This window comes from Tamandua tetradactyla, chromosome 3, assembly GCF_023851605.1.
Source record: "Tamandua tetradactyla isolate mTamTet1 chromosome 3, mTamTet1.pri, whole genome shotgun sequence".
NCBI lineage: Eukaryota > Metazoa > Chordata > Mammalia > Pilosa > Myrmecophagidae > Tamandua > Tamandua tetradactyla.
In genome coordinates, this window is record NC_135329.1 from 117,820,645 (window position 1) to 117,834,603 (window position 13,959).

Consider the following 13,959-nt stretch of genomic DNA (forward strand, 5'->3'; position numbering starts at 1 on the left):
CATTCTGCATATATTAAGCAACTACTCCCCATCAAGAAACACTTTAAAAAAATTATTTTTGAGATTCAATTGCACTTTTGGGAATGTTCCCTGGCTGCTTCTACTGTTCCATCAGGTCTAGAACTACTGCTCTACACTACTGGTGAAATAAGTGAGTACCAATGTAGATATGATTTTCTACAGATATGATTTTCTACAGACTTCAGTTCGTCTACTGGGTTCTGACATATACACAGAATTGGACATACAGAAACATATATATGGTGGAGAATGTTCTCATTACTCCAACTTTAGAGCATTTCTGAATTATAAATCAGAAAGCTACTGACCATTTAAAGTTTATTCATGCATCAAAAAGGACAAAAATGACAGGCATTGTAAAAATATGTCACCTCCTGCTGCCTGGTCTTTGAATAGTTTATCTACATTTCCCTGTAACAATAAGATCCCTACAACTACACCTTTACAAATCAGAGTTTTTCAATGGTAAAATTCTGAAATAATATTAATCATCACTATTTACTGTATTTAAAATTGGAATTTTTGAATTTTACATTAAGTTAAACAGTGCAGGATGGCTCAAATGTTGGTACATTATCATTTCAACTGAGATGGCTAATTTTATTACACTTAATTCTCCATTCCCATACTTTTGAAGGGTTATGTGCTGATAAAGTCATAAGATTACGAAGTACGTTGTTTCACTATTCCTCAGATTCTGTAGGTTATAACTCTGCTTTCCAATGGTGCCCTGCTCAGCACCAAGCCCTCACCTTCCTCAGTCTCTCTCTACTTCAATGACTCTATAATAGTGTATCTTAGACCAAAACTAAAGTTAACAGTAGTTAACAAAGCTAAGAGTAACAAGCACTGTTTAGTGAACTCTCTTTACTTCTAAACATATAGAGAAAAGAATAGGTGACACTAATAACTTACTCTCAAATCCTGCTCAATATGTGGAATGCTTTTCCACACGCCACTCAATACAGGCACCCTGCTTAAGCTCCTCATCTTAGGCTGGTGCTAATCATTGTCTTTGAGAATTACACAATTCTAAACAAAAAGGGAAAGACATTGAACTTCTCCTGGAGACAATGACTTAAATAAGAATTTTTTAAAACTCTGGCCAATTCACTAAATACCTCTGCTTGCTGACTATCTATAGCATATAACATTTATATTATAAGATTAAACTTAATCTAGAATATGATTGTCCTAAAAGAACTCAGAATGATCAAATTTTACACTTGCTCTGGAATACCAAAAGGTATATTTGAGAGTAACTTGCTTAAAAAATCACTGTTGACTTCAGATAATGCAACATAGGTTTCAAAGACAAAAACTGATTTTTGGGTGGAAACTAGGCATAGAGATTTTCAATGGCTTGCCCAATATCATGTAGCTTACTATACAGCAGGAGCAGCTGTTAGGTTTAGAGACTGCCAATGCAGTGTTGTCTAGTTTGTTTCAACTGGACATAGAAAAAACCCTCCAAACATCAGAAAGGGTATCAAAATTGTCACTGGGGACTTCCGGGCCAAGATGGCCGCTTAACAATGTGCGCATTTTAGTTCATCCTCCAGAACAACTACTAAATAACCAGACACAGTACAGAACAGCTCCTGGGGCCATGTCAGTGACCGGACACACAGTGTACCCCAATCTGGACCAGCTGCGAGCCCCCCTAGAACCATGAGTTTCCCAAGCCATGGCGGCCAGTGCCCCTCCCCGACAGGCTGCTTCCCAGAGGTGAAAGGACTTTACCAGCAGCAGGGGCTGAGCCCAACCAAACAACAATTGTGGAATTAATTAACAAATTCTGACTACTAAAAATAGGCCCCCAGCTCAGGTGAACATGGTCAAAGTGGAGGTCGCTCATTTTTGCCCTGTCGCCAAGGGGCCTGACGGAAAAAGGAAAAAAAAGAAGGAAACAAAGGTTTTTGTGGCTGTGTTTCTACAAAGGATTGACTGCCTTTGGATACAGCGGCAGGGCTCCTCTGGCTGCAACTGCCCCAGGCATAGGCAGAAGTGAGCTCTTTTGGGGGCTTGTCTGGAGCCTGTGCCTTCCCCAGGAGAGGGGTGAAGCCCAAATCAGGTAGGATCCCTCCCTCAAGGAATTCAGACACCAGAGCTTGGTAATTTGAAGCCATAAAACCAGCCTACAACCTCTGTCTCAACCACACCCCCCCCAGCCAAAGTTAAAGGTACCGCATCATCTTACGCTGGTGGGACCTGCAGGCAGACAAGTGCCACATACTGGGCAGGATAAGAAAAACAGAGTCCAGAGACTTCACAGGAAAGTCTTTCAACCTGCTGGGTCTCACCCTCAGGGAAAACCAACACAGGTCACTATTTCCTCCTGATAGGAGGCCAGTTTGGTCTGGAAAAATCCGGCTGCAGTCTATAATACCTAAGTAGAACTCCTAAGTGTGGGGGGAAAAATGCACCATACAAGCAGGGCAAGAAACAAGGAAACAAGAACTGAAAAATTCTCTGTTAAACAAAACTTAAGCTAGAGGTCCAGATAAAGTTGAATTGAATGTCAAAGAACAAATAGACAACAAATTCATTCAGCAAGAAAACCCTAGGTAAAAGAAGTAAAAGCAATCTCCAGAATAAACTAATTAAGGTAATTAAATGCCTAGATGGCAGCAAAAAATAATAAATCACACGAGGAAAATTGAAGATATGGCCCACAGGAACAAACCAACAATTCAAATGAGATACAGGAGCTGAAACATTTAATTCAGAATATACAAGCAGACATGGAAAACCTCATCAAAAACCAAATCAATGAATTGAGGGAGGATATAAAGAAGGCAAGGAATGAACAAAAATAAGAAATCAAAAGTCTGAAAAAACAAATCACAGAACTTACGGGAATGAAAGGCACAGCAGAAGAGAAGAAAAAAGCAATGGAAACCTACAATGGTAGATTTCAAGAGATAGAACATAGGATTTCTGAACTGGAGGATGCAACATCTGAAATCCAACAAGAAAAGGAAAATAAAGGGGAAAAAAATGGAAAAATATGAGCAGGGACTCAGGGAACTGAAAGACAATATGAAGCACACAAATATATGTGTTGTGGGTGTCCCAGAAGGAGAAGAGAAGGGAAAAGGAAGAGAAAAACTAATGGAGGAAATTATCACTGAAAATTTCCCAACTCTTATGAGAGACTTAAAATTACAGATCCAAGTGCAGCGCATCCCAAAGAGAACAGATCCAAACAGACGTACTCTAAGACATTTACTAATCAGAATGTCAGAGGTCAAAGAGAAAGAGAGAATCTTGAAAGCAGCAAGAGAAAAGCAAACCATCACATACAAAGGAAGTCCTATAAGATTATGCATAGATCTCTCAGCAGAAACAATGGAGGAGAGAAGACAGTGGGGTGATATATTCAAATTATTAAAAGAGAAAAACTGCCAACCAAGAATTCTATATCTAGCAAAATTGTCCTTCAAAAATGAGGGAGAAATTAAAACATTTTCAGACAAAAAAATCACTGAGAGAATTTGTGGCCAAGAGACCAGCTTTGCAGGAAATACTAAAGGGAGCACTAGAGACAGATACAAAAAGACAGAAGAGGGAGGAGTGGAGAAGAGTGTAGAAAGGAAGATTATGAGTAAAGGTAAAAAGAAGGAAAATTAGATATGACATATAAAATCCAGAAGGCAAAATAGTAGAAGAAAGTACTACCTGTGCAGTAATAACACTAATTGTTAATGGATTAAACTCCCCAATCAAAAGACACAGACTGGCAGAATGGATTAAAAAACAAGACCCATCTATATGCTGTCGCTACTCAAAGGACATGAGGGCAGGGACACAAACGGACATTTTCACACCAATGTTTATAGCAGCATTATTTACAATTACCAAGAGATGGAAACAGCCAAAATGTCCATCAACAGACGGGTGGCTAAACAAACTGTGGCATATACATACGATGGAATATTATGCAGCTGTAAGATAGAATAAAGTTATGAAGTATGTAACAACATGGATGGACCTTAAAGACATTATGCTGAGTATGATTAGCCAAAAACAAAAGGACAAATACTGTATGGTCTCACTGATATGAACTGAAATTAGTGAATAAAACTTGGAATATTTTGTTGGTAACAGAGACCATCAGGACACAGAAATAGGGTAAGATATTGGGTAACTGGAGCTGAAAGGATACAGATTGTGCAACAGGACAGAATATAAAAACTCAAAAATGGACAACACAACACTACCTAACTGTAATACAATTATGTTAAAACACTGAATGAAGCTGAATGTGAGAATGATAGAGGGAGGAGGGCCGGGGGCATAAATGAAATTATAAAGAAAGATAGAAGAAAAAGATTGAGATGATATAATTTAGGAATGCCTAGAGTGTATAATGATAATGACTAAATGTACAAATTTAAAAATGTTTTTGCATGAGGAAGAACAAAGGAATGCCATTACTGCAGGGTGCTGAAAATAGATGGTAATTAATATTTTAAAATTTCAACCTATGTGTAAGACTAAATCAAAAAATGTTTAACTGGTACAAAATTTATATTTTGACTTGTGCATCTCCTAATATAACTTATGTAGATAGTTGGTTGAACAACATAAGTACATGGAACCTTGAATAGGACATTAGATTTTATTGGTTTGTCTAGAGTGATGCCCCAATGAATCCCAGAGTGATTTGATCAGTGAGTGGAAAAGTATTTGCAAAGTCCCCTTCGGGGAATGGTGAGAACAGGGGAAAATTCAACCTCCCCAAGTTGAATTATTGATATTCTCACAAGCAGTGCAGACAACCATAGGATGAGCCCCCAGTCTTGGGGGTTGTTCACATGAAACTTAACCCCACAAAGGATAAGTCAAGCCTACTTAAAATTAGGCCTTAGAGTCACCCCCAAGAGAACCTCTTTTGTTGCTCAGATGTGGCCTCTGTCTCCAGCCAATACAACAAGCAAATTCACCACTCTCCCCTGTCTATATGGGATATGACTCCCGGGGTGTGGACCTTCCTGGCTATGTGGGACAGAAATCCTAGGATGAGCTGAGACCCAGCATCAAGGGATTGAGAAAACCTTCTCAACCAAAAAGGGGAAGAGTGAAATGAGACAAAGTGTCAATGGCTGTGAGATTCCAGACAGAGTCGAGAGGTTATCCTGGAGGTTATTCTTACACATTGAGCAGATATCACCTTGTTATCCAAGATGTAATGGAGAGGTTGGAGGGAAGTGCCTGAAAATGTAGAGCTGTGTTCCAGTAGCCATGTTTCTTGATGATGATTGTATAATGATATGGCTTTCACAATGTGACTGTGTGACTGTGAAAACCTTGTGTCTGATGCTCCTTTTATCTACCTTGTCAACAGATGAGTAGAACAAATGGAATAAAAATAAATAAGAGGGGGAACAAATGTTAAAATAAATTCAGTTTGAAATGCTAGTGATCAATGAAAGGGAGGGGTAAGGAGTATGGTATGTAAAAATTTTTTTTTTATTTTTCTGTTGTCTTATTTCTTTTTCTGAATTGATGCAAATGTTCTAAGAAATGATCATGATGATGAATATGCAATCATTTGATGATACTGTGAATTACTGATTATATATGTAGAACGGAATGAGCATATATTACGGATGTTTGTGTTTCTTTCTTGTAATTTCTTTTTAATTAATAAAAAATTATAAAAAAAAGTCAATGGGCCTCTCTTTGAAGGACAAAAGAATAGTCAGATGCACCATGAAAGGAAATGGTTCACATTCTAGATGTTAAATTTGGACAATCCACGTCCCTTTGAATGTACAGCTGTACAATGTATGTATTTTGTCCACATCTATATATATTTTTCTGTTTTTCGCATGGGCAGGCACAGGGACTCTAACCGGGGTCTCTGGCATGGCAGGGGAGAATCCTGCCACTAAGCCATCGTCGCATGGCCCACACATCAATAATTTTAAGACTAAATTTATTTATTTTTCTCATTAGAAAGTATACAGGTCCATTACAGAAACTTTGGAATATCAATGGTCATATGGAAAATGATTATGAAGGAAAATGTAAACAGTAACATTGCAATGAGAAAGGAAAATAGAGGAAAGCGGTAAAATGAACTGAAGCTGTAAAACTGCATAATGAGAAAGCATTTACAGGGGAAAAGAACTGTAAACATGTCATATTTAGTTTCGAAGTTGCTCAAGTGTGTCAAGGTTACAACAGATAAAGTTTTTGTTTTCCTACAGATCAGTGGTGCCCGAAGTAGTTGGTACAAAATAAACCAGTAGGATAAACTACATATTTTGGAACTTGTATTTATATATGTTTAATCTAAAAAACTGAACTTAAAGTTAGTTAATTTTAATATATAAATTGACACTAGTAGCAGCACATAGACCTGTATCAGCAGGTCATGTCATGCCACTTCTCCAAGAGCAAGAGTTAACTGGGAGAGGTTAAAAACAGCACCATCACATTGTTTAGTTACTTTCAGCTCATTACCACACAATGTAGGCTCAATAATGCAGGCTCATAGGCCCAACTGAGTGGAATTACTGAATTCAATCGACAAATTGAATTTAAATGTACTATTATTTTTAAATGAAAGCCTAATAATTCAGGTATTCCAAATGCAGATCTTTCCTGGAAAGACAAATGACTGACAGTTAGCAGCACATTATTTAGCAGATAGAAAAGAACCAAAACCACATACACACAAAAATACCCCAGAATTTAAAGATAAAAGAAATGACTTCATAACAAAGTCATACCATGGGAAACATTCTCAAATGTTTCTATCATTGATGCTGGCAGAGTACAAAAGAAAAATTCTTGTATCAATACAATTAAAACACTTATTAACAGGACTTTCTTTTGTATTAATAGACCCTTCTATAAAGAGTTTGAGTTTTTTATCCATTTGTTAAAAAACTAAAAACTTGCCACCTTCCAACTCATTTGTAAGAAAACTAATTTATAGCAAGGCTGAAATTTACTAACAGTTCCTACTAAAACTGCGAATGGGAATGAAAAATGAAGAATATGATTTAATAAAAAACAGCAATGCATTTCTTCTATATGAATCTATGTATCACTGCCAAGTTATTTGTATCAGCTATAACAGAAACAGAGAAACACGGTACAGTTTAAGGGTTAAGGGAACAAACACTGACTCTAGAAGCAGACTATCTGTGTGTTTGAATCTTGCTCTGTCAGTGACTAACTCTGTGACTTAGGACAAACCACTATTTCTTTTTTCCTCAGTTTTCTCCCCTACAAAGTAGAGATAACAATAGTATTTACCTCCTAGTAGGGTTATGAGGATTAACTGAGTTAATGTTTATAAGAAGCACAAATAACAGTGCCTAACATGTAATAAGTGCTATATAAAATGTTTGGTATTTAAATAAAAATTTAAAAATATTAAAATAAACATTGCACAAGACCACCCATTCATTGCATCAAACCTTAAATCAAGAATTTAAAAAAATGAAGGATATCCAATCATATTGCTTCCATTAAAATGTCTTTTTTTGGGTGAAGGTGAAAAGTATTTTATTTGGTAAATAAAGATTAAAAACTATTTTTTGTTATCCATTAAGAAATTTATATTTTATATAGGTTTTACAGTATATTTATTTAGATGGGCAGCAAACATATCCAATACATAAGAAAACGTGCATATTCAATTTCCTTTGTTTTTATTTTCGGAAAAAGGGAGAAAGTTTGGAGAGCTCTACTCTAGTTTATTATATATACTAAAGAGAATAGAAAAAAATGATACCATTGATCAGCAGGGGGAAACTTTTTTTCTAAAGGTAGATTAACGCCCTAACGTAAAGAACAATGGAAAAATACAGCAACATTCCAAAGTTTATCTTTACATTCAGTATTGAGCTCGAGTCACTAGAAACTCAAAGTATATTTTCTTTGCCTTAAATATCCACTACTGACATGTAATAGGAGGCGGTTTCCTAGATCTTCTATCCAAAGCACAAGAAATATGGGAACTCCTCAAAATTACATACTTTTGTGCATCAAAAACTTTTGTCAAGAAAGTAAAAAGGCAGCCTTCACAATGGGAGAAAATACTTGGAAACCACATATCAGATAGGGTCTATCTAGTATCCAGAATATATAAAGAGATTCTTGAACTTAACAACAAAAAGAAAAACAACCCAATTAAAAACTGGGCAAAAGACATAATAGTCACTTCTCAGAAGAGGAAATACAAATGGCTAAAAGGCACTGGAAAAGATGCTCAATTTCCCTGGCTATTAGGGAAATGCAAATCAAAACCATAATGAGATATAATCTGACACCCACTAGAATGGACAGTAGCAGAAAATGATAAGTGCTGGAGAGGATGTAGAGAAAGAGGTACACTTATCCACTGTTGGTGGGAATGTCAAATCATACAACTGTTATGGAAAGCACTTTGGTGGTTCCTCAGGAAGCTAAATATAAAATTGCCATATGATCTAGCAATCCCATTCAGAAGACATGAAGGCAAGGACACAAATAGACATTTGCACATCAATGTTTATAGGAGCATTATTTACAATCGTCAAGAGATGGAAACAGCCCAAATGTCCATCAACAGATGAGTGGCTAAATAAGTTGTGGTATATAAATATGATGGAATATTATGCAGCTGTAAGACAATAAAGTCATGAAGCATGTAACAACATGGATGGATTTTGAAGACATTACACTGAGTGAAATTAGCCAGAAACAAAAGGACAAATACTGTATGGTCTCAGTAATATAAACTAACATTAATGAATGAACTTGGAGAATTTCAGTTAAGAACACAGGTCATCAGGAGACAGAAATAGGGTAGAGATTGGGTAATTGGTGCTGAAGGGATACAGATAGTACAACAGGATTGACTAAAAATTCAGAAATGTATAGCACAATACTACCTGACTGTAGCACAATAATGTAAGTACAATGAATGAAGCTGAATGTGAGACTGATAGAGGGAGAAGGGCTGGGGGCATAAATGACACCAGAAAGAAAGACAGATGATAAAGACTGAGATGGTATAATTTAGGAATGCCTAGAGTGTATAATGATAGTCACTAAATGTACAAATTCAAAAATGTTTTTTCATGAGGAAGAACAAAGGAATGTCAATATTGAAAATAGATGGTCATTCATATTTTAAAACTCCAACTTCTGTGTGAGACTAAAACGAGTAAATTTGGTGCAAAATTTATATTTTGACTAGTGTATTTCCTAATTTAACTTACACAGACAGCTTAATTAAACATCTTAAGTGCATGGAACATTGAATAGGGTTTGTTCAAGTTAGTGTGATGCCCTGATAAAATCACCAGAGTGATCTGAACAGTGAATAAAGAGTGTTTCAAAGTCCCCTGGGGGGAATAGGGAGAAATAGGGAAAAATTCAATTTCCCTATATTAGTTAGGGTTCTCTAGAGAAACAGAATCAACAGGAAACACTAGCAAACATAAAATTTATAGAAGTGTCTCACGTAACCGTGGGAATGCAGTCTGTGAAGCCAATTCTGATGGAGGGTCTGGATGAACTGCACAGGAGAGGCTCGCTGGCGAAGCAGGAAGAGACTGTCTCTTCTGAATCCTCCTTAAAAGGCTTCCAGTGATTAGATTAAGCATCACTCATTGCAGAAGACACACCCCTTGTTGATTACAAATGGAATCAGCTGTGGATGCAGCTGATGTGATCGTGATTTAATTCTATGAAATGTCCTCATCACAAAAGACAGGCCAGCACTTGCCCAACCAGACAAACAGGTACCACCATGTGGCCAAGTTGACACATGAACCTGCCCATGACATTCCCCCATGTGGAGAATTCCTGATAACCTCAAAAGCAGGGGGGACAACCAAATCAACAGACTGAGCCCTACATCTTGGGGTTTGCCCCTATGAAATTTATCACTGCAAAGGATAGATTAAGCCTACTTAAAATTAGGCCTAAGAGTCACCCCCAAACAATCTCTTTTGTTGCTCAGATGTCACCACTCTCTCTCTAAGCTGACACAGCAAGCGAATATACTTCCCTCCCCCCTCTACGTGGGACATGACTCCCAGGGGTATAAGCCTTCCTGGAAGAAATCCTAGGATTATCAGGGACTCTGCATCAAGGGATTGAGAGATTTAAACAGAGTTGAGAGGTTATCCTGGAGGTTATTCTTACTATACAGATATCCCCTTTTTAGTTTATGGTGTATTAGAGTGGCGAGAAGGATGTACCCGAAACTGTAGAGTTGTGTTCCAGTAGCCATGTTTCTTGAAAATGATTGTATAATGATAAAGCTTTTGCAGTGTGACTATGTGGTTGTGAAAACCTCATGTCTCATGCTGCTTTTGTCTACAGTATGGACAGATGAATAAAAAATGTGGATAAGAAATAAACAAATAATAGGGGAAACAAAGGTTAAAATAAATTGAGTAGACTGAAATAATAGTGGTCAATGAGACATAGGGGTAAGAGATATGGCATGCAGGAGTTTTTCTTTTTTTATTTCTTTTGGTGGAGATGCAAATACTAAAAAAAATGATCATGGTGATAAATACCAACTATGTGATGATACTGTGAGCCACTGAGGGTAACCATGTCAAGAATGTTTGTATTTTTGTTTGTTGTTTACAATAAAAAAAATCCACTATTTTCTCCTTATAACCAATGAACAATAACAAAAAAAAAACCATGATAATACACAAAGTCTATAAATTAATCTGCTGACCCTTTTGGGCAATTTTTAAATAAAGCTAATACACAATACTGATACACCTAGGAACCAATAATGTCAAACAAGTTACTTACTTAGCCATGCAGTAGGACCTTCAATTTAAACCTTAAACCCACTGCAGGAGGGCCTTTAATTTTATTATTTTTTTGTTTTGATTTTTTTCCTTATTTTCATTTACCTGATCTCTAGTATTTGTCTTTATTTTAAAATAATCAATTTATCAAAATGTATTATTAATGAAGCCACCTCAAATGCTTTAGGAATTTATTCATGTAATTATAAATAAATCAGTCAACTACTATCAGAATCACTCAAGTGTGCAAGAATTTATTCTGGTCTCAGATGTCACTTATGATTATGATAAACTAGAATTTCCTCTGTATGACCCTTGAGGAGCACAATCAGCATTGGCAGTAATAGACACAAATTTTTAAAAACCTGTAGGTATGTGTCTACCTAAAGATAATCAAATAAAAACTTTGTATAATCTCTTTATCTTTTGTGATATGGATTTAGTAACACAATTGTGACCATATAGTGTGTTACATATGGTAGCATTTTTTTTACACTATTTTAAATGCAAAAATATTCATTTTTGCATTTAAATGAATTTTTGCATTTGACTTAGTCAAATGAATATTTGAATAAACTATTTAGCTCCCTGTGCTGGTTTGAAAGGATCATGTACCCTAGAAAAGCCATGTTTTAATCCTGATCCAATCTTGTGGAGGCAGCTTCTTTTAATTGCTATTCAGTACTGCAGGCTGGAAACTTGATTAGATTATCTCCAGGTACCCAACTGTGGGTATTACCTTGGATTAGAGTGAACTGTGACTCCAGCCATTTCAGGTGAATCTTGATTCGTTTACCGAGATCCGTTAAAAGAGGAAATATACTGGAGAGAGTCCCTTTTAGAGCCAGACAATGAGAGCCCACACAGCCTCCCTCCTTTGGAAGACATCCTGCAGGGGCTTCATAAAACAAGACTGGAGAGAAAGACAACTAGCAAATGTTGCCATTTTCGCCATTTGCCTTTCCAGTTGAGAGAGAAACTCTGAATTTCATCAGCCTTTCTTAATGGTGCCTTAATTTGGACATTTTATAGACTTGCTTTAATTGGGACATTTTCATGGCCTGAGAACTATAAACTAGCTACTTAATAAATTCCCCCTTTTCAAAGCCATTCCATTTCTGGTACATTGCATTCTGGCAGCTAGCACACTAGGACATTCCCCTACTGCTGGATATTCATTGGTTGTTTTTTTTTTACTTTTTCTAGTAAATGACCAAACTCTGGAAAATAAAAATAACTATTTTTTATACATTCTCTAAACATAACAACGTTTGTTGTCTGCCTGCTTAAAAAAAAAAATCAACATCAATTTTACATGGCAAATTTTTTTTAAAGATCATAAGGTAAAAGACTATTGCTGATAATAATATCCAAGATGAATCAAGGTTTATTACATGCCTGCATTGTTCCCGGCACTTTCTTTGTTTTCGATTTTTGTAAAAATCAAAAAATTGACCCTGTATGGTAACTACTGAGATAATTCTCATTTACCTAAGATCATGTATATAATTAGTGGCAGAGACACGATTCTAATTCAAGTAGTCTGACTCCTGAGACCACGCATTTCATTTAACTCCACTGAACTGTTAAGAAAATTACTCCCTCCTTTCCATTTTCAATTGATAAATAATTCCATCTATCATTGACTTTCTATGGAACAAATAACTGATCCTGATTCACCTATGATGATGTATTTTGCTATCTGGTATGATTCAAGTGTGATTCAGCTTATAAAATGTTAACCAATATAACCAACAAAACTCACTGTTTCCTTTTTCTCTATGATGTTCATGCCTCATACTCTATTTGCCAAATTTACAGGAAGAAGAATATTCTGAACTGTTTTATTCACCAACACTATAAATTCTTCTTATATAACTTTGTTTTAATATCTAATAGAGCTAGATACTTCTCAGAAGTATTTTCTTAAAATAATCACTGTTATAGCAGTAGAAAAGAATTTAACTATGCCCAAAGAGAGCATGCCTTCCACTACCAAGAAGTAACTGCTAAGTCCCTGGAAAGCCTTGTCTGTTAGGAGTGTTTCTGTTTGCCTTGGGGACTTGGATCAAAATGGAAAGTCTACCAACGTGAATTAGGGAGAGGAATGGTTAAGGCATGTAAATCTTGCTCTACGCCAACACTGACTGGATATACTACAGGGGAACCAATAAACAGAGATGTAAAGCAGGTTATATGAGATCTGGGGATCACTGAAACAGACAAGGTTGGAAATTTAAATCTATAAGTCCTTAGTGATATTTAGTATATGGTAGATTAAACAATGGAAGTGGATGAAATAACCTAAGGATAATGAAGAGTGATACACAGATGGCCTCAGATTAAATTCACAAGATTTAAAAGTCAAGTGGAGACCATGATAGCAGTCTAAGACATTCCAGGGTTTCATGGCCCCAGAGAATCTTTAAACATCTAGTAAAAACTGGCACAGCCATTTTCCTCAGAACTCCAGAAAATAATCAGAGAGCTTCACTATAGTGTTAGTGCCATATCAAGAAAAACATAGTTTAAAACAGGTAGGAGAAGCTGATGGTGGCTGTGCTGGTTAAAAATTGTTACATACCCCAGAAAAGTCATGTTTTCCTAATCTTGTCGGTGCCAAACCTATTGTTTACATGGAACCTTTTTGATAAGGTGGTTTCCATGGAGAGGTGACCCACCCAATTCATGTGGCTCTTAATCCTTTCACTGGAGCCCTGCAGGAAGAGAATAAAAGGCAGAAAACATCTTGGAGAAAGCTTCAGACACGTTTATAGATCTAGAAAGCACCCCAGCAGAAGCCAGAAAGAACCATAGGCGCTGAGAGGGCATTTGAATCTAGAAGTTGGGAGAGAAGGATAACAGACATTGCCACGTGCCTTCCCTGGGTATGATTGGCCTTTCCCCTCTCTTTCATTCTTGTACGAATTTTGTTGTGAAATATAAGATGTATACAAAAAAGGTAATAGATTTCAAAGTACATTTTAACAAACAGTTAAATTTCAAATTCTGCTGTGGGTTACAGCTCCACAATTTCAGGTATTTTCTTCTAGCTACTCTAAGACATTGGAGACACTGGAGAGAAAAAAGAAATATCAATATAATGATTCAGTTATCATATTCATTGGTTAAATCCCATATTCTCTGTTAC

At 36.4% G+C, this 13,959-nt stretch overlaps 1 protein-coding gene across 12 annotated transcripts in view; it reads right to left on the reverse strand.

Annotated features, from left to right (window-relative positions):
* The window catches only part of ORC4 (origin recognition complex subunit 4), a 103,351-nt gene that overhangs the window by 67,161 nt on the left and 22,231 nt on the right, over nt 1-13,959 (reverse strand). Inside the window, exon 2 of one of the 12 annotated variants that reach the window (XM_077153735.1) lies at nt 13,393-13,525. The exons of the other annotated variants lie outside the window; for them this stretch is intronic. The gene's annotated coding sequence lies outside the window, so the exon portion shown is untranslated. The remainder of the gene's footprint in view (nt 1-13,392; nt 13,526-13,959) is intronic. 12 annotated transcript variants of the gene reach the window in all.